The 27,190-nt window shown below is 39.9% G+C and overlaps 2 protein-coding genes across 8 annotated transcripts in view; one reads left to right on the forward strand and one right to left on the reverse strand.

Moving 5' to 3' along the window:
- The window catches only part of CMSS1 (cms1 ribosomal small subunit homolog), a 370,849-nt gene that overhangs the window by 220,941 nt on the left and 122,718 nt on the right, over nt 1-27,190 (reverse strand). The gene's annotated exons all lie outside the window — the stretch shown is intronic.
- The window catches only part of FILIP1L (filamin A interacting protein 1 like), a 296,807-nt gene that overhangs the window by 155,163 nt on the left and 114,454 nt on the right, over nt 1-27,190 (forward strand). Inside the window, exon 1 of one of the 7 annotated variants that reach the window (XM_050782047.1) lies at nt 17,589-19,765. The exons of the other annotated variants lie outside the window; for them this stretch is intronic. The gene's annotated coding sequence lies outside the window, so the exon portion shown is untranslated. Of the gene's footprint in view, nt 1-17,588; nt 19,766-27,190 lie in introns of those variants that run through there. 7 annotated transcript variants of the gene reach the window in all.

Consider the following 27,190-nt stretch of genomic DNA (forward strand, 5'->3'; position numbering starts at 1 on the left):
ACTGCCCATCATCTTCCACGCTCCCCTCACATGTGACCTCATCTCCCCACTGTTAGCCCTGGTTTCTGCTCTAGCATTTCTGCATGTTTTCCCTACTCCTCATCTCCCACTTAGTGCCTCAACCACAATGAACCACCCTCACTTCCCTGAACTCACCATGCATCCCCTCACCTTCAGCCTTTCCAGCAAGCCAGTCCTTCCTGGAATACCTTCCTCTCCTCATTGATGTCGCTTCCTCGGGTAACTCATAGTACTCTCTCTTCAGGACTTCACTTGTGTGATGTGTCCTGCAGAAAAATTTCCTGGACATCCCTAACCCCCAATCACCAAGTCTAAATTTGGGGCCCCTATAATAGCCCTTGCCACTCTGCTATTAATAGATCAGAAGTTCCTGAAGGGCGGAATCACAGCCTAATTGGTCCTCAGTGCTTCCCTAGTTTCTAGCTGTGTCAATATATACATGGGTTGTGCTCTACAAATGTACAAATGAGCTATGACATAAGAAAATAGGTTGGCAGACCTAAAGATGTTTGGCATCTAGAAAGGGGGAAAGGCAAGATCACTGCCATTATCTTTAAATATCTACAAATGTCTTGGAAGGAGACAAATATTCTTAAACAAATGTTTTAGACTAAATCACTTATAAGAGAATATTCTATGTAGCTTCAAAAAGAGACACCAGGGCCAAAGGTATAGGAGCCTTTCCAGCTCCCCAAAATAATATGGCAAAGAATGTCCTAAAATGTAAAACATGGGATACTTTGACTGGTATTTGGCTGCACAGCACTGGATGGGTTCAAATATGGGCTGGCAAAATGAACTACATAATGCCTGTCTCCTTGCAAAGTTAAGATTCTGATGAATTGAATTATGCTTCTGGGCTCCTGGGTATGCATATACAGCGTAAGAGTCATTCTAGATACATAAAAGGATGATCAAAGGTTACATTTTAAGGTATACATATCTATAAGCTTGCCACCCCATGGAGTGTTGGGGTTAAAAAATACTCAGAGGATTTCAAACAAAACAAAACAAAATAATCCAACCCACAAACCCAGCATTCCAACACAGGGGATAACACCCGCAAGAGGCAAGTCCGGATCCCCTCGGGCATTCTCCGCACCACCTCCCTCATCCTGGAAGAGGCAATTTAACTTTACAACTTTCAAGAAACTTCCCATTAGAAGTGGTTTCCAACTTTAGATTTATTGCATTTTCCAAGGTTACGTCATTTGGGCTGTGCATAATCCAGAGGGACTCAAGGGGCACACTGTAAACTGTGACAATAAATAGTAACGAATATGTTCCTGATAAAACCTGCGATCTGCACACACGCACGCACACACCCACACGAAAAGGGCCTTTTCACCTTATATGGTGACTTTTAAAAATAGACTCTTTGTACATTTCACTTTGTTGGTCTGCCAAACACACAGAGTACATTTACTTTAGAAACACCAATTAAAAATATTAACAACACAAAAATATATAACCAGAGGTTTAGAGCCAAAGGGCACATAAATTAACAGTATTCAATTCAGACAGTAAGTAAATGTAAAATGAATAACAGAAAATACTACTTCATCCAAAGGGAAGCAAGAACAATAGCCCTGAAAGTGAAAGTGTTCCTCCCCTCAATCCCAGTACCAGGACTCCGGACTCCCCTACTTCTCCCCTACCTTGACATGTCAATCTAATGATTAGGAAGCAGGCAAAAAGACTGTAGGAGGGAGGGATAGAAGAAGAGGCTAAATAACGATTTCGGCAAGACCTACAGGAGGTGAGGAGGGAGATTATTTGACTTCATGCTGTAATCTTTTATATTCCTAATCGGAATGTTGCTTCTACTAGTGCTCGCAATCTTTGATTTTTCCCCTGTGGGTAGGGACAAACACCTGGGCTGCCTAATTGAGGCGCAGTTGTGGCAAGAGGGCTGGGCTGGAAGTTACAGTCTTTGACCTGACATCCAGGTTCTGCCACTTAACTTTTCCGAGCCCTCGTTTGCCTCATCTGTAAAATGGGGATCCTAAAACCTACCTCAGAGTGTTGTTGAGAGGAATAACTAAAACTAGGTGTGTAAAGGTGGCTACTCTAACTAGAAAAACACACAGAAACCGCCACTGATTTGTCTGTTTGGACAGAAAAGAACTACTTCTCTCTGGTACTTGGCAGGTTGTGAGCTACCACTAATTTTTCAATGTTAAACTTAGCCCAGGTTGCGATGGAGCCAATCATTATAACTATTGGGAGGCATAATGCTATACACACTTCAGACAATTTATAAATGAAGGAGGCAGGAAAGGAGGAAAGGTGAAAGGAACAGCTAGGCCTAACTCACACCTTTTTTTTTCTGCAAGTGACAGATGTTAGCCATCTGAATGCATTCTGAACACAACTCCTTTGTACAATGGGAGTGGTCTGAGTTTTAGTCCTCCTACACTGAGTGGGCTGGGGGCTCAGTCAAGAACCATGCTCATAATCTTACTGTTGGGTAATTCTAAAAAAATTACATTAGTACAATCCCTTCCTTTAATTGTTTTCTATACAATTATCCCATGTCCTCTGGGAGCTAATGTGAATGGAGACTCATTATCGTTCTATTTATTGGAGTCTGTTAGAAAATAAACATTTTTATAACAACTAATTTTGTTCCATCTCTAAAAGGCTATAGCATTTTGGTCTACAGATTACTAAATTCAATTTATCCGACTGCAAAAGAAATTACACACATGAAAAATTAAGGCTCAGAAAAGTCCAGAAAATGGATACAAACCATGTAATGAATTAGAGTTACAGACAAATTAAATGACTTAATTCCTCTTCTTTTTAATATTTATATAGAAAATAAAATATTTAAAATTTGAGGAAAATGGCCAGGCCCGGTGGCTCACACCTGTAATCCCAGCACTTTGGGAGTCTGAGTGAGGCAGATCACAAGAGGCCGGGAGTTCAAGACCAGCGTGGCCAACATGGCGAAACCCTGCCACTGCTAAAAATACAAAAATTGCTGGGCACAGTGGTGCACGTCTGTAATCCCAGCTACTCAGGAGGCTGAGGCATAAGAATCGCTTGTAAGCTGGGAGCTGGAGGTTGCAGTGAGCCGAGGTTGTGCTGCTATACTCTAACCTGGGCAAGAGAGTGAGATTCTGACTCAAAAAATAAGATAAAATAAAATAAAATAAAATAAACAAATAAAGTTTGGGGAAAATGGAAACTACTTGAACATTTATGCAATGAATTTTTTTAAAATTACCATCATATCCTGATGTGCTTTCAAATTCTGTTACATTTATAACCTATTTCAATTATCAGATTAAAAAAATGAAGGAACAAATAGTTACCAAGGGATGACAATTTGCTATGTTTTTACACACAAGAATCCAGTGGTACAGAGCTCATTATTTCCATTTTACAGATAAGAAAACTTGCTTAGAAACAACTAATAGCTTCCCACTGCCTAAGTGTAAAGCCAAAATTCTTTAAGATGCCAAACTAGTACAGCTATCTCCAGTTCATTTTGACATCTCCTCTGGTCCCTTCTCTGCCTCTTCTACTCCATCATGAGCCTCCCCACAACCTCAGGCTCTAGCCTCATGATCTACACTGCTGTTCCCTGAACAAGCCCTGCTGGCTCATGCCTCTATGCCTCACACTGCCTGCTCTGCCCCCAGCTCTCTTCTTCTCTTGCAAGAGTACCAAGATTCAAACCAAGCTTCACTGGAAGTGTATGGTGAAATGTTGTCTAATTCTACTAACTGTAGACCCATGTGACCATTTACCCGTGGAATTCCTCCTACCCTTCTGTGGCACATACATGTTATAATTCCTGTTGGCTCTTAAATGTCTCCTTTCTTTGCAAGGCCCTTGAAAGGTGGGCCTGAGTGCTATGTAAGCACTTTCCTGCTAGGCTCAGTCACACATTGCCACTGTAGCAGCTTTTTCATGGCTGGCATTAACAGGCCCTAGTTCTCTCTCTTCATGGCTTTGCTCAAGCCGTGGCAGTTAAAAATAGACCCTGGGTGGCTGGTTTTTTCCCTTTCTGTTACTGTTCTCTTAAATTCAAACTGAACCTCCATCTTACCTTCAAATAATGATAATAATAATAAAAATAATAATGCATGCAGGGCTTAATACCTAGGTGATGGGTTGATAGGTGCAGCAAACCACCACAGCCCAGGTTTACCTATGTAACAAACCTGCACGTCCTGCACATGTATCCTGGAAATTAAAATTAAATTAAATTGAAAACAAAAAAAGAAGTGACATATTCATATTTATATAAAGGCTCAATGGGCTCAGATATCCAGCCCTAATAAATAAAAAGAGGCTATCTTGGAAAATGCTTTGTGATGTGCTGTTTTATATCACTGAATGAAACCTGTGTTTTCATTAAACAGCTTCAAAACACACATTTTGTTGAATCTAAAAAATGACATTTCAGCAGTTATTAGGCCTATATTAAGAACACACAAATATCCAGGCCTAAGAACTAAAAACAAGCTATGTGTGAAAAAGCTTTGTGATGTGCTGTTTTATATCACTGAATGGAACCTGTGTTTTCATTAAACAGGTTCCAAACAAACACACACACCAAAAAAAAAAAAAAAAAAAAAAAAAAAAAAAAAAAAAGAAACAAAGAAAAAAGAAAAGGGGGAGGGGGAGTGTCAAGCAAGTAACTACTGATTAGCTTAATTTCCAGTCTGAGGGCTGAACTACTCTGCAGAGTATGAAAATTCCAACTATTTATGGTATTAAAGAAGTGATTTAATGGCCAAACTGCCCAAGGTAATTTATAGATTCAATGCCATCCCCATCAAGCTACCAATGAGTTTCTTCACAGAACTGGAAAAAACTGCTTTAAAGTTCATATGGAACCAAAAAACAGCCTGCATTGCCAAGACATTCCTAAGTCAAAAGAACAAAGCTGGAGGCATCATGCTACCTGACTTCAAACTATACTACAAGGCTACAGTAACCAAAACAGCATGGTACTGGTACCAAAACAGAGATATAGACCAATGGAACAGAACAGAGTCCTCAGAAATAATACTACACATCTACAGCCATCTGATCTTTGACAAACCTGACAAAAACAAGAAATGGGGAAAGGATTCCCTATTTAATAAATGGTGCTGGGAAAATTGGCTAGCCATAAGTAGAAAGCTGAAACTGGATCCTTTCCTTACTCCTTATATGAAAATTAATTCAAGATGGATTAGAGACTTAAATTTCAGACCTAATACCATAAAAAACCCTAGAAGAAAACCTAGGTAATACCATTTAGGACATAGGCATGGGCAAGGACTTCATGTCTAAAACACCAAGAGCAATGGCAACAAAAGCCAAAATTGACAAATGGGATCTCATTAAACTAAAGAACTTCTGCACAGCAAAAGAAACTACCATCAGAGTGAACAGACAGCCTACAGAATGGGAGAAAATTTTTGCAATCTACTCATCTGACAAAGGGCTAATATCCAGAACCTACAAAGAACTCAAACAAATTTACAAGAAAAAAACAAACAACCCCATCAAAAAGTGGGCAAAGGATATGAACAGACACTTCTCAAAAGAAGACATTCATGTAGCCAACACACACATGAAAAAATGCTCCTCATCACTGGCCATCAGAGAAATGCAAATCAAAACCACAATGAGATACCATCTCACACCAGTTAGAATGGCGATCATTAAAAAGTCAGGAAACAACAGGTGCTGGAGAGGATGTGGAGAAATAGGAACACTTTTACACTGTTGGTGGGATTGTAAACTAGTTCAACCATTATGGAAAACAGTATGGCGATTCCTCAAGGATCTAGAACTAGAAGTACCATATGACCCAGCCATCCCATTACTGGGTATATACCCAAAGGATTATAAATCATGCTGCTATAAAGACACATGCACACGTATGTTCACTGCAGCACTATTCACAATAGCAAAGACTTGGAATCAACCCAAATGTCCATCAGTGACAGACTGGATTAAGAAAATACGGCACATATACACCATGGAATACTATGTAGCCATAAAAAAAGATGAGTTTATGTCCTTTGTAGGGACATGGATGCAGCTGGAAACCATCATTGTCAGCAAACTATCGCAAGAACAGAAAACCAAACACCGCATGTTCTCACTCATAGGTGGGAACTGAACAATAAGATCACTTGGACTTGGGAAGGGGAACATCACACACCAGGGCCTATTATGGGGAGGGCGTGGAGGGGGGTTGCATTGGGAGTTATACCTGATGTAAATGACTGGTTGATGGGTGCTGATGAGTTGATGGGTGCAGCACACCAACATGGCACAAGTATACATATGTAACAAACCTGCACGTTATGCACATGTACCCTAGAACTTAAAGTATAATAATAATAATTAAAAAAAGAAGACATGAAAAAAAAAAAAGAAGTGATTAAGAGCATTGTTTTGTTCCTTAAAAGATGTCTGATGATATTACCACATAGAAACCTAATGAGGATCTTTCATGTCTCTCTATATATAGACACACATATATGTGTAGATACATAATTTTGTGTTAGCATTTAAAAATATCACAACTATTTGTGAAAAAAACAACATTCTGGCTTCAAGTCTTGGTTGGGTTGGCTTTCTTCAACTAAATACTTTCTTTTTTTCTTTTTTTTTGAGACGGAGTCTCGCTCTGTCGCCCATGCTGGAGTGCAGTGGTGCGATCTCCACTCACTGCAAGCTCCGCCTCCCAGGTTCACGCCATTCTCCTGCCTCAGCCTCCAGTGTAGCTGGGACTACAGGCGCCCACCACCGCGCCCGGCTAATTTTTGTATTTTTAGTAGAGACGGGGTTTCACCATGTTAGCCAGGGTGGTCTCGATCTCCTGACCTCGTGATCCGCCCGTCTCAGCCTCCCAAAGTGCTGGGATTACAGGCATGAGCCACCGCGCCTGGCCCAGCTAAATACCTTCTGTTAGTGCTTAGAATATGTGGAAATCAGAATTCTTAATAGCTGCTATGCATACAATGCATGTGGTTCATTCACTGCTTTTACTACTTTCCATGCTTTATCACCAGCTTGGCCCTTTCACTGCCAAAGCAGATCACCCTGATGAATGTTTCATCACTCCTCTACTTCATACAGTATTTTTTTGCTGTATACCAAATAAAAAATAAATGTACAAACATAAACACAAGTATTTTTATTCTTACAGAATGTTAAGCAGGGTTAAGAGGAGGTAGAAAATAGCGCCAAGATTTCTAGCCTGGGCAGCTGGGAAAAAGACAGCATTATTAAATCCAGCTAGAGTCCTGGACAGAAATAGGTAGGAAGACCTCTTTAAGAAGATGTTCCTGGATTTGGAAATTAGGAAGCCATTGGTGAGGGCCGAATCTGGACTGTAAGTTGGGGGTGGGAAGTTAGGAGATGAGTACAATGAATTCAGGCAATGTGAAGATGGAAGAGAAATTGGCAGAGTGGGAAGCAGGGAAAGTGGAGATTTTATTAGAAAGTGGGATCACTGGGCATGTTACAAAGTTGTGGAAAAAGAACCAACAGTGAGAAAGAAATTAGGCTACAGAAGGGAAGGGGGTATTTGATGGGCAAGATTTAAGAGGCGATGCTTATGATCCAAAGCTTACATGGAAGTGGCTGGGCGTGGTGGCTCACGCCTGTAATCCCAGCACTTTGGAAGGCTGAGGCAGGTGGATCACCTGAGGTCAGGAATTCGAGAACAGTCTGGCCAAAATGAGCCGAATGTGGTAGTAGGCTCCTGTAAACCCAGCTACTAGAGAAGTTGAGACACAAGAATCACTTGAACCCAGGAGGCAGAGTTTGCAGTGAGCCAAGATCATGCCAGGGCACTCCAGCCTAGGTGACAGAGCAAGACTCCATCTCACAAAAACAAACAAACTTAGATGGAGGGGACAGAATTGGAAACCAAGAGCAATACTTCTAAAGACAGGAAAAGGAGAACATGTGTAAAGATGTGAAGAGGTGTTGGGGGCAGAGGAAGGAAAGCAACAAAGAAGAAGGGTAAGGAAGGTGAAGGTGTTTGTGAAGGGTGAGAGTGGTTAGGGAATAAGTGGAAGAAAGGGCATGAAAAGAGTGTTAAAGCTTTGGAATCATGGTTTAGCAATGAGACAGAGGCAATAAGGAATGAATAAATCTGTTATTGACAGTAAGGGCCCGTTTGAAGCTGAAAACTTAAAAACGTGTCAGTCAGTCAGTCAGTGAACACTTACTGAATAACTCTGAAGTGCCAGGCACCTTACAACCTAGCCAAGGACTCCAAGGTCAAGTCTGGGAGTTAGGCAAGTAAATATGTCATAACAGTGTGGTACGTGCTACGTTAGAAGTCTACATAGGCTATATGGGAGAACAGAGATGACGTGTTTAATTCGAAGGTGGGATGGGATGTACTTTCCTGGAGGGGGAGTTTCTGAAGCCTATCTGTAGTCTGCAAAAATGGAGAATGGGCCACTTGAAATTCCATCTTATTTCCTTCCAGGATACACTAATATGGAAGGTATATAACCATACTCTATGTAAAATCAAGCAATTCAGTACATTGGCACTGAAGGATCTTAATCATCAATTCTCCAGGATGTAATTTTATTATCATGAAAGAGTTTGATAGGCAGGACTAACGGAGCTCCAGGAAAATATGATTAATGTTTTTTCACAGTCTTTCACAAGTAAAAAAGTGTCTGGCTTTGGCTGTATATCTTGTTAGAGTCCTCAAGCATTGCTGGGAACTGTTTTGAGGAACTGGCTTCCTGATTCAACTTGGGCCACTAAATTCCGGTTTAATAATTACTTCTATTATCTCCCAGAGCCAAGCACAAAGCAAATATTTTCTTAAATGCCTTTGCTGAAAAAAAAAAAAAATCAATGATCTAGCCTTTGTTTTCACCTTTTAAAAATGTTGTAGGTATCTTATCTTTCCATGAGAAACAAATATTCCGTAGGTCTCTGTTTATACTCCTCGTCATTTACAACTGTGAAAATCAAAGTCTTTACTAAGTTTTGATAATGGGCTCTGTTCCATCCTCTGTGTGAGCATGCCACTTTATTACTACAGAGAAGACGTGAGTTCTGACCTGCAATTTCTTAATAGGAAAAACAGCACCCCATTGCTAGAATGATATAGCCACAGAACTGAAAGGGGCCTTGAAACCACTTGTGTAATCACTTAGGTGATGAAGGACAAATTACCCAGCACTTGATCTAATTTTCTGTTTTAAGTGAGAGAAGATACCCTTTCATTTACCATTATATAATGGAATCTTTGTAAGAGTCAAAACAGATGAGAGGAGAATGGCAGGATTTTTCTATTCAAAGTGATTTTGCCTTTGCTAACATTTATTGTGGGCTTATTTTATGCCAGACATGGTGCTTAGCACTTCACAAAAATTATTTCATTTTGTCCTAACAATAATCTTAATAGTCGGTTTTTTTTTTTTTTTTTTTTTTAATGAGACAGAGTCTTGCTCTGTGGCTCAGGCTGGAGTGCAGTGGTGCGATCTCGGCTCACCGCAACCTCCGCCTCCCAGGTTCAAGCGATTCTCCTTCCTCAGTCTCCCAAGCAGCTGGGATTACAGGTGGGCACCACCATGTTTGGCTAATTTTTGTATTTTTAGTAGAGATGGGGTTTCACCATGTTGGCCAGGCTGGTCTCGAACTCGTGACCTTAAGTAATCCACCCACCTCCACCTCCCAAAGTGCTGGGATTACAGGCGTGAGCCACCGTGCCCAGCCCAATTATTCTTATTTTATAATGAGGAAATTGAGGCTTAGAGAAACTGAGAGTCAGAGGTTGAGTTCTTTTTCAGGTTTTGCCATTAAATGATGAGTGACTGTCATCAAGTTTCCTAATGTCCCTTGTTTGTGTGTAAACTGGGAGCCACTATGATACCTATCTCACAGTGTGGTTGGATTATTATGTGAGATACTGGCCCAAAGTATGTCTAGCATGAATATGCTATTACCCTCTTGGCAGCAGGATGGGGTATTAGAGAGAACCTGGGCTGTGGAATTAGATGACCTGGGCTCAAAGTCCAGCTCTACTACTTCTTAGCTATGTGATGTTGGGCATGGACTTCAGCTTTCTCATCTTCGAGTTCATCACCGGTGAAATATGAAGACCAGTATTTGTACCTCACAGTTACTGAAGGGTTAAGTGAGATGAGCCCTCATACAGCTTGCTTAGTCTAAGGCTGCTACAAACTGAGATACTACCTCCTTCTTCTCCTTGAGGGTCACATGTACAACAAGGTAACTCTCTTAAGGGTGCAACAAAAATAGAGAATGCAACTTCTAAGAAGACTGCAGGGGAGTTTTAAGAGACTTACAATGTGGGAAGGGAGGCACTGGTCAACCACAGAGCAGGTCAGTGTGGGAGGTATGCCTTGGTGCCTTCTGCCTCCAGCATGGGCAGACTATTTATGCATCAAGGAAGACAGGATTCCCCATGAAAGGGCACAACTGAATAAGCTGGCTAATTGCCTATGTGGACTCTTTGGGCAGTTCTCTGTCAGTATAGACTGAGTTTTAGGTGAGGCCATCACTGTGGTTTCATTAGCTATGAAAAGCACATTCCAGTGGAAATGACAAGAAATCAATGTTTCAAACATATTTATAGCATCTTTCTATGAGCAAGACAATAGGAACAGCCCTCACAAAGTCATCTTAGAGTCATCTTAGAAAAGATTGGTTGGATTTTATTGAGTTTTTTAAAAATGCAAGGATTTAGGACCCCATTCAAAGGTAAAATGGTCCACTGTGGCATGAAATAGAGACAGATCAACTGCCACCTTCCTAGGACATAATCATTATACAACTCCAATCCAGACAAAATGACATAAAGCCATCTGTACCTCAAACTGCACCCTCAGAACCTCTGAAGTACTTCACTTCCTTAGAATCTCATTGGTTATGTGATCTCTCAGTCTATGGTAGATTAGAAGCAAAAACTACACATAGGGTAGAAAGTGAGAGGAACAAAGAAATGATTGGTTATAGCTTAACCAGTAACTTAACCAATATAAATAAATGATTGGTGACAACACAGAGGAGGTAGAAAATGAAATACAAAAAGATATTATTTAATACTTCAAATGCTGTTCATATACATAGCATTGACCTTTAAGTATGCAGCTAAGTATGAATTACTTTAAAATATATTTTTATCAAGATGACAAATTTTTAAAAAGCTCTGGCACTTCCGAGTAAAGGACAGTCATTAGAAAATCCACCTTCACAGACCACTCAGTTCAGTGACAAAAACCAAATCAATGAGAGGCTATTCTGGGTTATTTCCAAAACTATCTACAATCCATTGCCCATTTTGGGGGTATACCTCTATAGTATTCTTTTTTTCATTATGCAGAAAAACAATCCAACATATACATTTGAAATTATCCTTAACTAATTCAAATAAAATCTGTAAGACAAGTTTTCTTGTGTTTTTTCTTAGGAATATTCATGAGCAATTTAATAATAACTGTTTCTCTTTTTTTCCCTTCACTCAAAACTAGTAAACTATAGATATTATTTAAAAATATAGGGTAGAAAGAGGGAATTCATGCTTCTAGAACAGCTCTCTTTCTCTCTGTGTGTATGTGTTTAAAAGCCGTGTATCTATGCCTATAAGAACCATTTGCCTATAAGAACCAAAGCACAGTGTTTTCTAGCACCAGAAGTTTAATGTACTGAGAACGTAAATGATCCATTCCTTGTGGCTTCTATTCCACAATGACTAAGCCAACCATGAATGAACGCCACACAGATCCTGAATTCTTTACAGTGGTTCTCAGAGTTGGAATTTTTTGGGATGAGGTAAGATCAGCCAGAACATTATTCTGTTTCCTCAACTTGAACAGACAAAATGACTGGCAGAAGAACAGCTGAGGAAAATGTTTGAATTGTATAGTGATAATTTGCTCATTATGAAAATACTTCAGATGTCTAGCTTAAGCCAAAATAATCCCATTGAAACTGCCCTAATTTGATTTAGGAAACAAATTTTGTGATCAGAGAGTATATCAGATCTCAAATAGAAATTGACCCTTATTAAGTCAAAACACACACACACACACACACATCTATAAGAGACTGTGGTCTATGTGACTCTTATAACCTCTGGTGATGCCTGTGCCAAATCTATATATTCTCAGCTTCAGAGTTGGCCCTAGGTCATATGTGCAGTTACATATGGTCTGCTGGAACAAACAGTAATTTTTTGAATAAATTTCAACTAAGGGTGTAGGGGCAAGTATTCTTTCAGATTGACTTACTTATGGTCAGGCAGCAATGGTAGTACAAAAACACTTGCTTCATCACTATTTCTCATCTTTCTTAGTCTATTATCTCACAGAGTTGCAAATATATAAGCTCTACCAGGTCAAGTCCATGTGATTTTTACCAGGGAGACTGAACTAAAACAAAATCTAGTCATTTGATGACTTTCAAGACAACCTCATTCATTCATTCATTCATTCATTCATTCATTCATTCATTTGACAGAGTACATACTATGCACAAGGTATCAGTGAGCAAACAGACAACGTCTTGTGCCCACAGGACTAAGGGGTCAGTGGGGAAGGTTGAAATTCTTTAGGTAATAATATAGATGTAAGTAAAACAGCTACTGTAATTACTGTTATAAAAAGGAGGTCGTAGTGCTACTAGAGTGTATAATGTGGTTATGAAGTCAGGGAGGGCTTCTCCAGGAAGTATCACTAAAGCTGAGGGCTGAGGGCTAAGTGGGAGTAAGCTGGGTGACCAGCTGAGGGAAGAGGCCGAAGCAGTGAGCACAGCACAGGCAGAGGCCTAGAAGTGAGAGAGAAAATGGTAAGTGTAAGTGACTTAACTCAAGGCCAGCACGTTAGGTGCAGAAAGAGTGACGAAGGGAGGGGCATGAGGTGAAACTGTGGGCCAAACCAAGCAGGGCTTGGATCCCTTTTAACAAGTTTTGAGTTATTCCAAGGGCAGTCAAACCCAATAATCCCTGGGTGACAGCCTTCCCCTCCCTCCAGCTACTACTGTCTCCGTGATCAGTTTTTCTCTTTTTCCCTCTCCTTCCTTCCTTCCTTCCTTCCTTCCTTCCTTCCTTCCTTCCTTCCTTCCTTCCTTCCTTCCTTCCTTCCTTCCTTCCTTCCTTCCTTCCTTCCTTCCTTCTTTCCTTCCTTCCTTCCTCCCTTCCTTCCTTCCTTCCCTCCCTCTCTCCCTCCCTCCCTCTTTCCCTCTTTCTTTCTCTTTTTCCTTTTCTTTTCTTTCTCCTCTCCTTTTACTCCTGGGGCAAATACATAGCTCTGTTTTGAATATTTACCTAAATCTCCAGCATCATATTCAATGAGCACAAAGCAAAAAGGAAAACATAACAAAGAATTTAACACACAGCTTTTTCTGAACATATGAAACATTTCAAGAGAATCATGTGGGCTGCCTCTCTTCCTCTTTCTGTCTGGGGAGGCAAATACTGGAAATGGTGAGTGGGGAGGAATATTCATATAGCCATGGGCCGCTTCCTGCTAGGAATAGCACATTTTAAAACTTCAATTATACTATCTGATAAATGAAATTTTGTAGCTGAAAAAAAAAAGGAAGGTCACCAGGGGAGACTAGTGAAAACAGAAAATAATATAAATAAGTGAAAAAATCTCAGGAATAGGACATGTGCATCATGACCCTGCCACTTACTAACTTTGTGGCTTTGGGCAACTTACTTAACTTTTCTAAGTTCTGATTTCCCTACCTATAGAACTGAGAATAATCAGGCATCCACCACAGAATTGTTAGGATTAAATGAGATGCTGTAAAAATTTATAACATTTAGTAGGAGCTCTGGTATAACTGTCTTCCTTTTCCAGTAATATAGTCTATTTCCGATGCATAGCATGGACAGAGAAACCAGAGCAAGTAGCAAGAGAAAATATAGATAAGGAAGTAAATGAGAAAAAAGTCTTATCTACAGTTATAATAGGTGGCTCCTTGTGCTTTGTAAACTTTAACTACTTTTGTTCTCTAACCTAATGGTTCCAAGAGACTAAGTGACACCTTAAAATGAACTTATCCCCAATTCTCCTTAGCAGGTAGCAAAAAATATATATAAAGTTGAAGGTAGAAGCATACCTTTGATTATGAAAGTAAAGGTTATTCTGGGAAATACACATCATTAATTAAGAATATGCATAAATCAGCAACGGAACAACTCAGCCTGATACCTCCCTAACATGCACACACAGCTGATTAAGAATGTCCTTGGTAATAATTGTGATTGATTTTAAGGAAAATATGAACAAATCAAAGGAAAGAATTATTCTAACATAAGTCTCATTCTGATTCTCAGAACTTAGAAGACCAAAAAGTAAAAATTCTACTTTAGATACATAATGGCTAAAAGAACCACACAAATGTTTCATTGTGCAACTATAATCACTTTTTAAGTGTTGTTGTACCTTTCTGATTAGGAAATTATAATGTAAGCACCATGTACTTCTTTGTCTCTCTTAGGAAAATATTAAGTACTTTGAAATACAGCCATGTTAGTGCCCTGAGAAAGATTCCAAGGTTGCTATAGAGTTGTTTGTTTTTCCTTCTTTCAATTGATAAAAGGTACTGAGAGTAAAATTGCCTGTTGAAGGTGGGACTATATGTCGAAGCACAGAGAGTTATGCATTCCTGACTTCCCCAAGTAAAGAACTGCTATACAACTGACTTTTTAGACAGAGCTGAAGAACAAAAATCCTAAGTATATTTAAATATTTAAGCAAGAAGCCAGTTGCCAACTATGAAGGGTTTTACTTAAATTTATCTATTAAAAACAAACAAACTGAATCACACAACTATGTCAAAATAAAAATTGAGGAAACCAGCCTAAAGTTTTTTTGTAGGCCTAGACTCAGCATTTTTCGAACCAGGAGGTTACAAGGCAAGTTTTTCTTTAGTTATAGTCTTAACAATAAATCACTCTGGTCACTTGCTCGCAGGTTTTTGGGAATTTTATCCTGCTTTCACATTTAGGAAATCTTCCTCCCAATGTTTTTGGAATTTACTCACCAAAATTTATGTCAGGTGGCATTCAACTAACAGCCGTGTGCTAGGAAATAAAATGGCTAAAGGATTCTGGATATATCTTGAAAGAATTGGCCACATTTTTAAGACCACACAGTTATGCAAAAAGACCCCTCATAGTATGGATGTGTGCTGGTTACAGGGTGCAGTTTACAATGAGGGTGTCCAGTCTCTAAGTCCTGCTGAGAGGGAGTGGGGCAAATCCATCTCCAGATCCTTCCAACCCTAATGATGTCTTATGATTCTGAGGCTCTCTTCTTTCTTTTCTTTCCTTCTTTCTTTTCTTCCTTTCTCTCTTTTTCTTTCCTTCTTCCTTTCCTTTTCCTCTTTTTTCCTTTCCTTCCCTTCCACTTCCCTTTGCCTTCCCCTTCTGTCTCTTTCTCTCTCCTTCCTCCTCTTCCTTCTTCTCTCTCTCTCCCTTCCCTTGCCCTCTCTCTCTCCTTCCTCCTCCTCCTTCTTCTTCTTCTCTCTCTCTTCCCCTCCCCTCTTCTTCCTCTTCTTCCCCTTCCCCTTCCCGTTCCCCTTCTTCTTCTCCCCATCTCCTTCCCCCTGCCCCGCCACAGGCTGAAGTGCAGTGATGATACAATCATAGCTCACTATAGCCTCCAACTCTTGGACTCAGGTTATCCCGATCCTTCTGCCTCAGCCTCATAAGTAGATGGGACTACAGGCATGCATCACCCTGCCCAGCTAATTTTATTTTCTTTCTTTTTAAATTTTTATTTATTTATTTATTTATTTTTATTTTTATTTTTTGGAGAGACAGTCTCACTATGTTGCTAAGGCTGATCTCAAACTCCTGGACTCAAGCGGTCAGATGTGAGATACCATGCCTGGCCCGAGACTCTCTTTTCTAAACAAACTTTGGTTCTTCTCTCCATGTCCTATACCATGCAATGTTTTAGTTTTGGTATACTGTTTGGTAACCATGTTTCTAATGCACTATTGTTAAGTACTTATTTTTTGGACATAAGACAGCATTAAAATGATGACATACTCACTCTATAAATCAGAAACGGAATGTTATATAGCTTTAGAATAAAAAATATTTATTATCTTACCACCACCATTGTCTACACAGTTCTGCTTTTAATTTTGTTTGAAATATACTCTCCAGGTCTGATTCTCATATTTTTTATTCAATTCTATATGATGAGGTAATCTGTAAATATAGTAACAACTTCCTCCATGAAGGGAAAAAATGTGCAAATAAATGCCCTTCTATTGTTAAAAATGAATTATTTGGACAGATATTCTAAATTCTTATTTCATTTTCAAATTCTCAACTTTCAGGGCCTAGAAAGGTAGTATAGTGGTCTACCCCAGCAGTATCTATGCCTTCTATTTTTCTTTTTACCTTATTAAAAGTATTCAAAACAATGTTATATTTTTATTTGGTAAGGGAAAAAGAATTTAGAGGGGAGGTAGAATAATGATTATGAGTTGTGATTAAATCCTGCAGACACTGTAATCATGACTTTAAAACAACAAACAGATATTTTTCTGAGCCAAGGACAATTTTCATGGACTCCTGCCAGTTTTGTAAAGTCCAGACAAGGTCAAAGTTTCTTTTTAGCTTTGGGTCCCTTCTGGATCCATAGGGTAAAGGCCACTAAGGTGAAAGGGTGGGGCAGGAAGGATTGCAGAGTGGTTAACTAAATATCCAATAATAGGAGAATGGTTACATAAATAATGGCACGTCCATACAATGAAATACTATGCAGCTATCAAATATCATGGTATGGAAGATTTATGACAATAGCTAATGTTCCCTAAGCAATATGCATAGTATAACAGATACAAAGAGAAGAAAGTCTATGGGAAACTATACAAAAGGTCAAGGGTATAAATTTCTGCATGACTGAATTAAAGGTAAATTTTAAAAATTCTTTGTGCTTGCTTCCCCATTTTCAGTGCTGAATATATTATTACTTTTTTTTTTTTTTTTTTTTTTTTTTTGAGACAGAGTCTTGCTCTGTCACCCAGGCTGGAGTGCAGTGGTGCAATCTCGGCTCATTGCAACCTCTACCTCCCAGTTTCAAGTGATTCTCCCTGCCTCAGCCTCCAGAGTATCTGGGATTACAGGCACCTGCCCCCACGCCGTGCTAATTTTTGTATTTTTTTTAGTAGAGAGTGGGTTTCGCCATGTTGGTCAGGCTGGTCTTGAACTCTGGACCTCAGGTGATCTGCCCGCCTCTGTTAGCATCTGTGCAACAAATGACTGTATCCCTGATGGAGCAAGTGCCTATTGGTGGTGATTTGGTCCTTTGTAGTATAGAGCCAGCAAATCTCTACTTTAAATACTGTAGCCAACATACTGGAAGAAGCAGTCCCTATTAAAGGCTAAAAATAAGAATACTTTGGATTCAGGCCTCCAGATGTAGCCACCACCATGTTAAACTACAATCATCTCTCAAATACCTGCAAGTAATTATGATGTGCATGGTAACTTGTACTGAAGAGAGTGGGTTAGATGCATAAAGTCTTTAATAACATTAAAAAAAAAAAAAAAAAAAAAAAAACTACATCGTTTACTTTTTCCAGATTAACAGTCTGTAAGACCAAATGCCTTCAGCCCATTCTTTAGCTGCAGCTACATCAACAGGGCAGTTCTGATACAGACATGAAATCATTTGCGTCAGAAAACACCATCAAAATTTCAATAATAAGAAAGGAGTCTTTTGTTTAGCAGCCACACAGAAAAGACCTTTGGATACTGCTTACACACCCTTTCTAGGATGAAAACTCCTTTTCTGTAACAAAAAATTTCCAAATTCTCCATTGATAGTTGTAGCTTTTTCTATTCATTGGCTGAGTGAAGACATAGTCATAAAAGCCTAAAACAAATTCAGAAAACTTTAAAGCAGCTTATAAGCTATCAATCACAATAGTATCCAGGGCTATTCTGAAGACATAATAGACATACTCATTTCTCACAATGCTTTTGCTATATGGATTGCAGGGCCCCTTTTGTCAACTCTGAAAGCTCCCAGGAGTTCTGGGCTTACAGGTTGAGAACAACTATGATAAAGCATATATTATGTGATGAACCAAACCATAATCTCAAGAACTTATCTTTTCATTGGTTATTACTAGAAATACATCTACCAACTGTCTGCATGCACACACTCACAAATGAGCTGCTAGGAAGAGGATATGAAAACAGCTATGAATGAGTTGCACGCTGTGGGCATCAAAGCGTGTGTGGCACTTCTGAGCCCAAAGGCTTCTCCCACTGGCTCTGTGACAAGAGGTTTAGCATAAGAGGTGGGAATGTGAGAACCCTGACAGGATTTCTCTTTTTTAAAAAATTGGGGTTAAAGTTGACTTCTCTTTCCTTATGAAGGCTTCCTGTGTCAACAGGCTGCCATCCCCCACCCCTAGCAAAAACAGTGGCGGCTCCTAAATGCCAAAAGAATAATTGTCTGGGTTTTGCATGCTGAAATTGACTTGGCAGGCTCTCTACCTTGCAAGGAACACAAAGAGCTTAGTTTAGTCTGTGTGTAAACGCTTCATAATCATTGCTAAAACATCCAAAGCAACATGCTTAAGGGAGAGTAATGATTCTTTGTTTCCCCCCTTAATTGTAAGCTTCTGACATCCACTTATTTACTTATAGTTCCTAGCAGCAGCCACCCTCCTTAGTCAACACACACTCTTGGCTGCCCTGGGTACTTTCTAACAAAGGGCTGTATGGAACCATATACAGTGGGTAGAACCCCCAAGCTCAATCTATCCCCATTCCCACAGACCTCAGAGAGTCTGAGGTCCAGATCTATGCAACAAGCCTGGGAAGTACTCTGGGTGAGCCAACCTCACCTCATGAGGGAGCATGGGGAAAGCACTCCTTCGTAGCGATGAGTGGGACTTTGGAAAGGGTGGAGATGGCCCTTCTTAGAGGCAGACATGAGAAGAAACCTTTTATCAGTTTGAAGAACCCAGGACTTAACCCAAATTCATAGGGTCTAGTCACAGTCACATTACCACCAAAAAGCATCAAGAAAAGCACAGCAGGGTGACTGTTTGCTCTATGTATTTTCCTTGATGCTTTTTGATGATTCTTGATGATTTTTGACTTAAGCAGAGTCTAAAATCTGTTATAAGCTCCTGCTTTATAATAACTCCCTCCCTACTGCCTAGAATGAGCTGAATAATGAACAGTAATGAAGAAGCTTGAATTTAATTCACTCTGTGCCTTAATCGCAGATTTGAGCAAAGCCAGGCTTTTTTCCTTCTCCCTGGTGATCTATGTTTTTTTCTCTTCTCACCACTTCGTGATGCAGGTCTTTGGTGCAAGACACTGGCTGCTTCAATTTTACTGATATAGTCAATGGTGTACCATAATTGCTGAGATGTCTCTCCCAACTTTACACGGATCATTCTTCCTGAAGAGAAGGAATTCAGGCATTAGAAAGTAGGCTTGCAAAGACTGGGTGGGCTCTGAAGCCAGTGTGAATTCCTGTTCTGCCACTTGCCAGCTCTGTGGCTTGGGGCAGATTAACTTAACCTCTTTAGGTTTAGGTTACTTTAACCCATGAAGTGCAGATGAATCACAGTATCTACCTTACAGGGTTGTTTGCAGTGCCTAACGATTGAGTGTACACAAAGTGCCTGAGCATTGTGCCTGCAGACAGTAACTTTTGTGTTGCTGTTGTGTTAGAGAAGGATTAAAACAGTCTTGCTTGGTGGAAGAGACAGACCAGTGACAGCCTGGGTGAGTATCCCCCTCTGAATCAGTAGCCTTCGTCATCTTTGTTGGAACAGCTGTAGCCAGCTTGGACCAAGCAGTCATTTCATGTTAAGTCCCTCCAAACTAGCAGGATCATAGTTCCCTATCACCTCTCTACTAAACAACAAGCACCGGTTCTTGGTCAAATCCCAATTTCTTCAGCTTGCCAATCTCCATCTCAGTTAGGCACAAAATAACACACGCTCTTAAAATACTTGTTTAGCACTGACTAGAAGAACTCCCTTCCTTTGGTGAGGTAGGGCCTGAGTAATGTACTCCCCTTGTGATGCTAAAACTCCACTAGTTATTTTCTTATCTCATTCGATGTTCCAAGAGGGAAGGCATGTCTGCTGAACCAGGAGATAAAGTTGTATCATTATGACATCTCCATCAGGATAAGTTATGAGTTCCTATCCTGTTCGAGGTACCAGGCACAGCATCTTACATGTGTCATCTCTAATCCTCCCAATAACCTGTAAAACACTGAATCCTGAAGAAATGAAGTAGTTTGACCCAATTTGGACAGCAGAAGTTGTGAGGGAAGCAAGATTATAGCTCGGCCAGGCTGACTCCAGAGCCTGTGCTCTTTCCCCTGCTGTCCACCATGCTGTTTCTTACTGCTTTGCTTATTTGGATTATAGAAAATAGACTGAAGCTCCAAGACACCAAAGATGTAACTTTTTTTTGAGATGGAGTCTCACTCTGTTGCCCAGGCTGGAGTTCAGTGGCGTGATCTTGGCTCACTGTAAGCTCCACCTCCTAGGTTCAAGCGATCCTCCTGCCTCAGCCTCCTGAGCAGGACTACAGGCACATGCCACCACGCCTGGCTAAGTTTTGTCATTTTAGTAGAGAAGAGGTTTCACCATATTTGTCAGGCTGGTCTCAAACTCCTGACCTCAGATGATCCACCAGCCTCGGCCTCCCAAAGTGTTGGGATTACAGGCATGAGCCACCACACCCAGCAAGATTTAACATTTAACCAAAGTAGATGGAATATGAAAAACAAAAGCCCTGAGTTATTAATCCAAATGTGTAATGTTATCAAAGGTTTTATCTTATGAAGCTTATTCTGAAAAAGTGTCAGGGCTGACATATTTTGGAAATGTCTTCAAACCTCCTTTGAAGGTCACACATAAAAGCCAGTCCCGTTATTTTAAGGTCACAATTGGTTCTTTTGACCAAAATAGGCATGAGCTGACCACTAGATTCACTAGATTTGGTTTTAAGGAACCTGTTCTTATTGTCAGAAATTGAGTTCGCCTTTAAAGAACCAGGCTTTGTCCCAGCTGAGGGATATTTCAAAGCAGATGACTCCAAAAGTGGAGTTCCAAAGTTGTTCTAAGCAGTGGTAATGTTGTTAAAATGAGGTCACAGCAGTTCTATGCTCCTTGAAATAATTCTCTCTTGGCTCCTGGGACATAGTTTACTCTCCTGCTTCTCTGTGTATGCCTGATATCCAAGCTTGGTGCCTTCCTTCTTTTCTCCCCTTTCCCCCATGGCACTTTGTTTTTCTTCTTTTTAAGAAAACCACGTCTTGTTTCTTTTTTTTTTTTTTGAGACAGAGTCTCACTCTGTTGCCGAGGCTGGAGTGCAGTGGCACTGTGTCGGCTCACTGCAACCTCCGTCTCCTGGGTTCAAGCAATTCTCCTGCCTCAGCCTCCCGAGTAGCTGGGATTACAGGCGTCCACCACCATGCGGCTAATTTTTTTGTATTTTTAGTAGAGACAGGGTTTCACCATCTTGGCCAGGCTGGTCTTGAACTCCTGACCTCAGGTGATCCACCTGCCTCGGCCTCCCAAAGTGCTGGGATTACAGGAGTGAGCCACCACGCCCGGCCAAGAAAACCACTTCTTAAAATGTTTATGTAGCCAATACTACGTGTCTAGTGCTTTCTTTTAAATCTTTTATTATGAATATTTCCAAATATACAAAAAGTAGAAAGAAGAATAAAACCCATGTACTCTTTACCCATCTTCAGCAATCCTCAATATTTTGCCATACTTATTTCACCTCTATCACCTGCCATTATTTTTTTCTGGGGTATTTAAAAGTAAATCCCAGGAGAACATGTCATTTCACATTTAAATACTTCATTATGCATCTGGAAAAATAAAAAGCACATTCTTCACATAAACACAATGCCATTAACACATCTAATAAGATTAACAATAACTTCTTAATATCATCTAATTTATAGTCTACATTCCAATTTCCTTAGTCTTCTTTTCTCACCTCATGGATAATCAAACCAGCTGCTATCAAGGCAACATGCTATTGCATTGTTGATAAATTTCAAGGTTTTATTTCATTCATCCCCTTTTCTCTTCTGAAAAATACCTCACAAATGTGAAAACAACGTAATAGATAAATTTTTTTCCCAAATTTTAAAACTTATTACAAATTATGAATATTTTCCTACATTATTAAATATTCCTTGAAAACTTGACTTTTACTGGCTGCTTCACTGGCTACAGAATATGTGCACAGATATTCTAAGATCCATTTAATTATTCCCCACTATTTGCTGGATACATGGTTGTTTCATCTCACTTATTATAAACAGCCCTGTGATACATACTACCCACAGTTGACCTTTCTGCCCTCACCTTTCATCACTGAATACCTCCTGTGCTTCAGCAAAGGGACAATTTGATATTCCTCACTTACTGTGTTTTTCATCCACCTGCTACCTACTCATATGGTCTGGGCACCCTTTTTCATTCTCCAAGATAAAGCTTATCTCTGAGATGGCTGTGCTAAGGCCCTTGGGCAGAATTAGTCATTCTTTCTCAAATCCTCCCAAAACACTTTGTGCATTGAACATTATTTACAGTATTTTCTAATGTTTTGTATTTATTTGTGAACCTGTATTTCTACTATTAATATAATAAGCTGTGAGCTTTACAATACTTCAGTTTTTTCACTGGTAGAATGAAGAGAATAATATCAACTCCATGTGTCTTAAAAAAAAGACGTAAGGAATAGGAAGCATGAATCATGTTATTTGGCACAAAACAGAAGCTTTACAAAAGTTAGTTTCCCTCTCTTCCCCTAAAAAGAGAAAGTGTAAATGTTTCAGACTAAACTTATATGCTTCAGAGGCAAGAAGTTATTAAACTTTCTGCCAGTTATAGGAAGATAAATGGAGTATACCTGAGATGCTGGGAAAGGGGAGCCAAATGGCTTAGAAGTCGGGGTTTGCCCAAGGCACTTTAAGGGTTGCAACGTCTTCTCTACAACAACCCATCTCTATTCTAGTCACAGTTCCTTAGATGAAAGAAAGGAAAGACCTCATATTGGAATGTAAAGATGAAAACGCTTGAGCTCCTCTGAATCAACTGTTTACCGCAAGGTCCTTATTATGCTGGGTTGGCCTAGGCAAGAGGAGGCCAAAAGGCACTCAGGGTGACCTATTGTTACCCAAAAGCTGAAGACGATGGTTCACAAAAATAAAAATTTGTAGGAAACTTCAGGTGCTCTGAAAGGTGTATTTTTATCTTTTAGGATTCACATCTTCTTAGAGCTGGAGGAAACAGGGGTTGGCCTATGAACAAGAAGTGATGCAATGGAAAGAGCAACAGAGATGTAGGCAAGAGACCTGCCTTCTGGTGTTGGCTCAGGGCATGACCATAGGCACATCAGTTAACCTTGCTGGGATTTGGTTACAGTATAAGGGGACTGGACAAAACTGGCTCTAAGGTCCAAATGGACAAAAATTCAAAGAAAATAGAAAGGTTAAGTGACTGGCTCAATATCACTGTACTTCTAAGAAAAACCAGAGCATGGAGTTGGAAGAAACAGGGAAAGTGATGTAGTTTGAAAACTGTTAAAAGAATCATATGACTTTCAAGAGCTCTGATCTAGGGTTGGAAGTGTGGCATTTAAAAATGCATTTAAACCTAACTTGGACTACATAAAAATAATTTCCTTTTTCTGCTGTATTCCACAAAGATCTGGAAAACATTCTCAGTCCTGTTTCAACCTTAAATGAGAAAAGAATCTTTAAAGAGTCACTGATTTGTAATGGAAAACTTGGATAAATCACTATTTATACTTGAAGATTTTTATATTTCTTTTTGTCCTTTCTTCACAACACACAGCTAAGAAAAGCCATGATGTAAGTCTGCCCTACTGGACCTCATCAGCGGCTGTTTATTCTGTATCTACAGCGCAGCAGCTTCTCTGACTGCAGCACTTAGAAAACAAGAAACCAAAGAACACTTCCAAACCAAAAAGAGTGTAAATGTCAATTAATTTAGCATGAGCATAGAGAAAAAAAAAGTCAGAATACCTAGCGTTTTATCTCTAGTCCATTGTTTATAAGGTAAAGTTATTGAAGATTCCTGAATCTTGCAGATGAGGACGCTGCAAACTGGGGAAATAATATCCTGTCTCCTGACGTATCAAGAAACACACAAGTGAAAGATATCATTACAAGCATTCACCTGATAATGTAAACTGCAAGAAGTTTTCATTAAACACCTACTATCAAATTTTTGGATCCATACTTAAAATTCCAACAGAACCACTATCAGAAAAGCTGCTAAGATCTTCCCTGAGTATATACTTTCACCAATTCACTGCTTTAGTTGTGTTTAATATCTGGGAAATTATACCCAATTCCACTCATATCTTTTTTGTATTATTTACTCATTTGTTTTAAAATGCATTATATAACAACACCAGGCTAATCTTGAAAAAAAGTTAAAGGAGAAACATAATTCAGTTTATTCAAATATCAACTGACTTCAGTTTTCCATCTTTCCTTGCCTTTATATACACATATGTACATTTTATATAGTTAAAATCATAATGTACAGGCAATTTGGATCATGTTTTCCTCAGTTAGTACTATATCATTCATATTTTCCCACAATATTGTCGACGCTTTATAGTAATTACTTCAATGGCTTCTTAATTCTCTCTCTTTTTTTTTATTATACTTTAAGTTCTAGGGTACATGTGCACAACGTGCAGGTTTGTTATATCCCGCATGTATACATGCGCCATGTTGGTGTGCTGCACCCATTAACTCTTCATTGACATTAGGTATTCCTCCTAATGCTATCCCTGCCCCATCCCCCCACCTCACAACAGGCCTCGGTGTGTGATGTTCCCTTTCCTGTGTCCAAGTGTTCTCATTATTCAATTCCCATCTATGAGTGAGAACATGCAGTGTTTGGTTTTCTGTTCTTGTGATAGTTTGCTGAGAATGATGGTTTCCAGCTGCATCCATGTCCCTACAAAGGACATGAACCCATCCTTTTTATGGCTGCATAGTATTCCATGGTGTATATGTGCCATATTTTCTTAATCCAGTCTGTCATTGATGGACATTTGGATTGGTTCCAAGTCTTTGCTATTGTGAATAGTGCAGCAATAAACATACGTGTGCATGTGTCTTTATAGCAGCATGACTTATAATCCTTTGGGTATATACCCAGTAATGGGATGGCTGGGTCAAATGGTATTTCTAGTTCTAGATCCTTGAGGAATCGCCACACTGTCTTCCACAATGGTTGAACTAGTTTACAATCCCACCAACAGTGTAAAAGTGTTCCTATTTCTCCACATCCTCTCCAGCACCTGTTGTTTCCTGACTTTTTAATGATCGTCATTCTAACTGGTGTGAGATGGTATCTCATTGTGGTTTTGATTTGTATTTCTCTGATGGCCAGTGATGAGGAGCATTTTTTCATGTGTGTGTTGGCTGCATGAATGTCTTCTTTTGGGAAGTGTCTGTTCATATTGTTTGCCCACTTTTTGATGAAGTTGTTTGATTTTTTTCTTGTAAATTTGTTTGAGTTCTTTGTAGGTTCTGGATATTAGCCCTTTGTCAGATGAGTAGATTGCAAAAATTTTCTCCCATTCTGTAGGTTGCCTGTTCACTCTGACGGTAGTTTCTTTTGCTGTGCAGAAGCTCTTTAGTTTAATTAGATCCCATTTGTCGATTTTGGCTTTTGTTGCCATTACTTTTGGTGTTTTAGACATGAAGTCCCTGCCCATGCCTATGTCCTGAATGGCATTGCCTAGGTTTTCTTTTAGGGTTTTTATGGTTTTAGGTCTAACATTTAAGTCTTTAATCCACCTTGAATTAATTTTTGTATAAGGTGTAAGGAAGGGATCCAGTTTCAGTTTTCTACTTATAGCTAGTCAGTTTTCCCAGCACCATTTATTAAATAGGGAATCCTCTCCTCATTTCTTGTTTGTGTCAGGTTTGTCAAAGATCAGAGGGTTGTAGATGTGTGGTATTATTTCTGAGGGCTCTGTTCTGTTCCATTGGTCTATATCTCTGTTTTGGTACCAGTACCATGTTGTTTTGGTTACTGTAGCCTTGTAGTATAGTTTGAAGTCAGGTAGTGTGATGCCTCCAGCTTTGTTCTTTTGGCTTAGGATTGTCTTGGCAATGCGGGCTGTTTTTTGGTTCCATATGAACTTTAAAGTAGTTTTTTTCCAATTCTGTGAAGAAAGTCATTGGTAGCTTAATGGGGATGGCATTGAATCTATAAATCACCTTGGGTAGTATGGCCAGTTTCACGATATTGATTCTTCTTATCCTTGAGCATGGAATGTTCTTCCATTTGTTTGTGTCCTCTTTTATTTCACTGAGCAGTGGTTTGTAGTTCTCCTTGAAGAGGAACTTCAGATCCCCAGCCTCGCTGCCGCCTTGCAGTTAGATTTCAGACTGCTGTGCTAGCACTGAGGGAGGCTCCGTGGGCGTGGGACCCTCTGAGCCAGGCACAGGATATAATCTCCTAGTGTGACATTTGCTAAGACCCTTGGTAAAGTGCAGTATTAGGGTGGGAGTGACCCGATTTTCCAGGTATTGTGTGTCACGGTTTCCCTTGGCTAGGAAAGGGAATTCCCTTCCCCTTTGTGCTTCCCAGGTGAGGCGATGCCTCGCCCTGCTTAGGCTCTCGCTCGGTGGGCTGCACCCACAGTCCTGCAGCCACTGTCCAACACACCCCAGTGAGATGAACCTGGTACCTCAGTTGGAAATGTAGAAATCACCCGTCTTCTGTGTCACTCATGCTGGGAGCTGGAGGCTGGAGCTGTTCCTACTCGGCCATCTTGGAACCGCCCCCACGCATATCTTTAAGAAAGACCCTGGGCTGAAGGGGCACAATCAAAACGTGTTTGTGAGTTGTGGGTGGAGGAGACTGAAACTAGGTGGTATAAGAAATGGATAAAGAAACTGAGTGTTTCATTTGGAATAAAGAAGAATAGAGTCCTTTTGGTTAAAGGACTACACTGTGGCAAGAAGGGTAGCTTGGCTTGCTTTAGCTCCGGAGGTAGAACCAGGATACATGAACCAAAGTTCCTGGGAGCTGGATTTCAGCTAACAACAAGGAAGCACTTTGGGACACTCCCAGGTATATAACAAGTGAGCAGGTGATGATGGAAAATACT

This window comes from Macaca thibetana, chromosome 2 (genome assembly GCF_024542745.1).
Source record: "Macaca thibetana thibetana isolate TM-01 chromosome 2, ASM2454274v1, whole genome shotgun sequence".
Taxonomy (NCBI): domain Eukaryota; kingdom Metazoa; phylum Chordata; class Mammalia; order Primates; family Cercopithecidae; genus Macaca; species Macaca thibetana.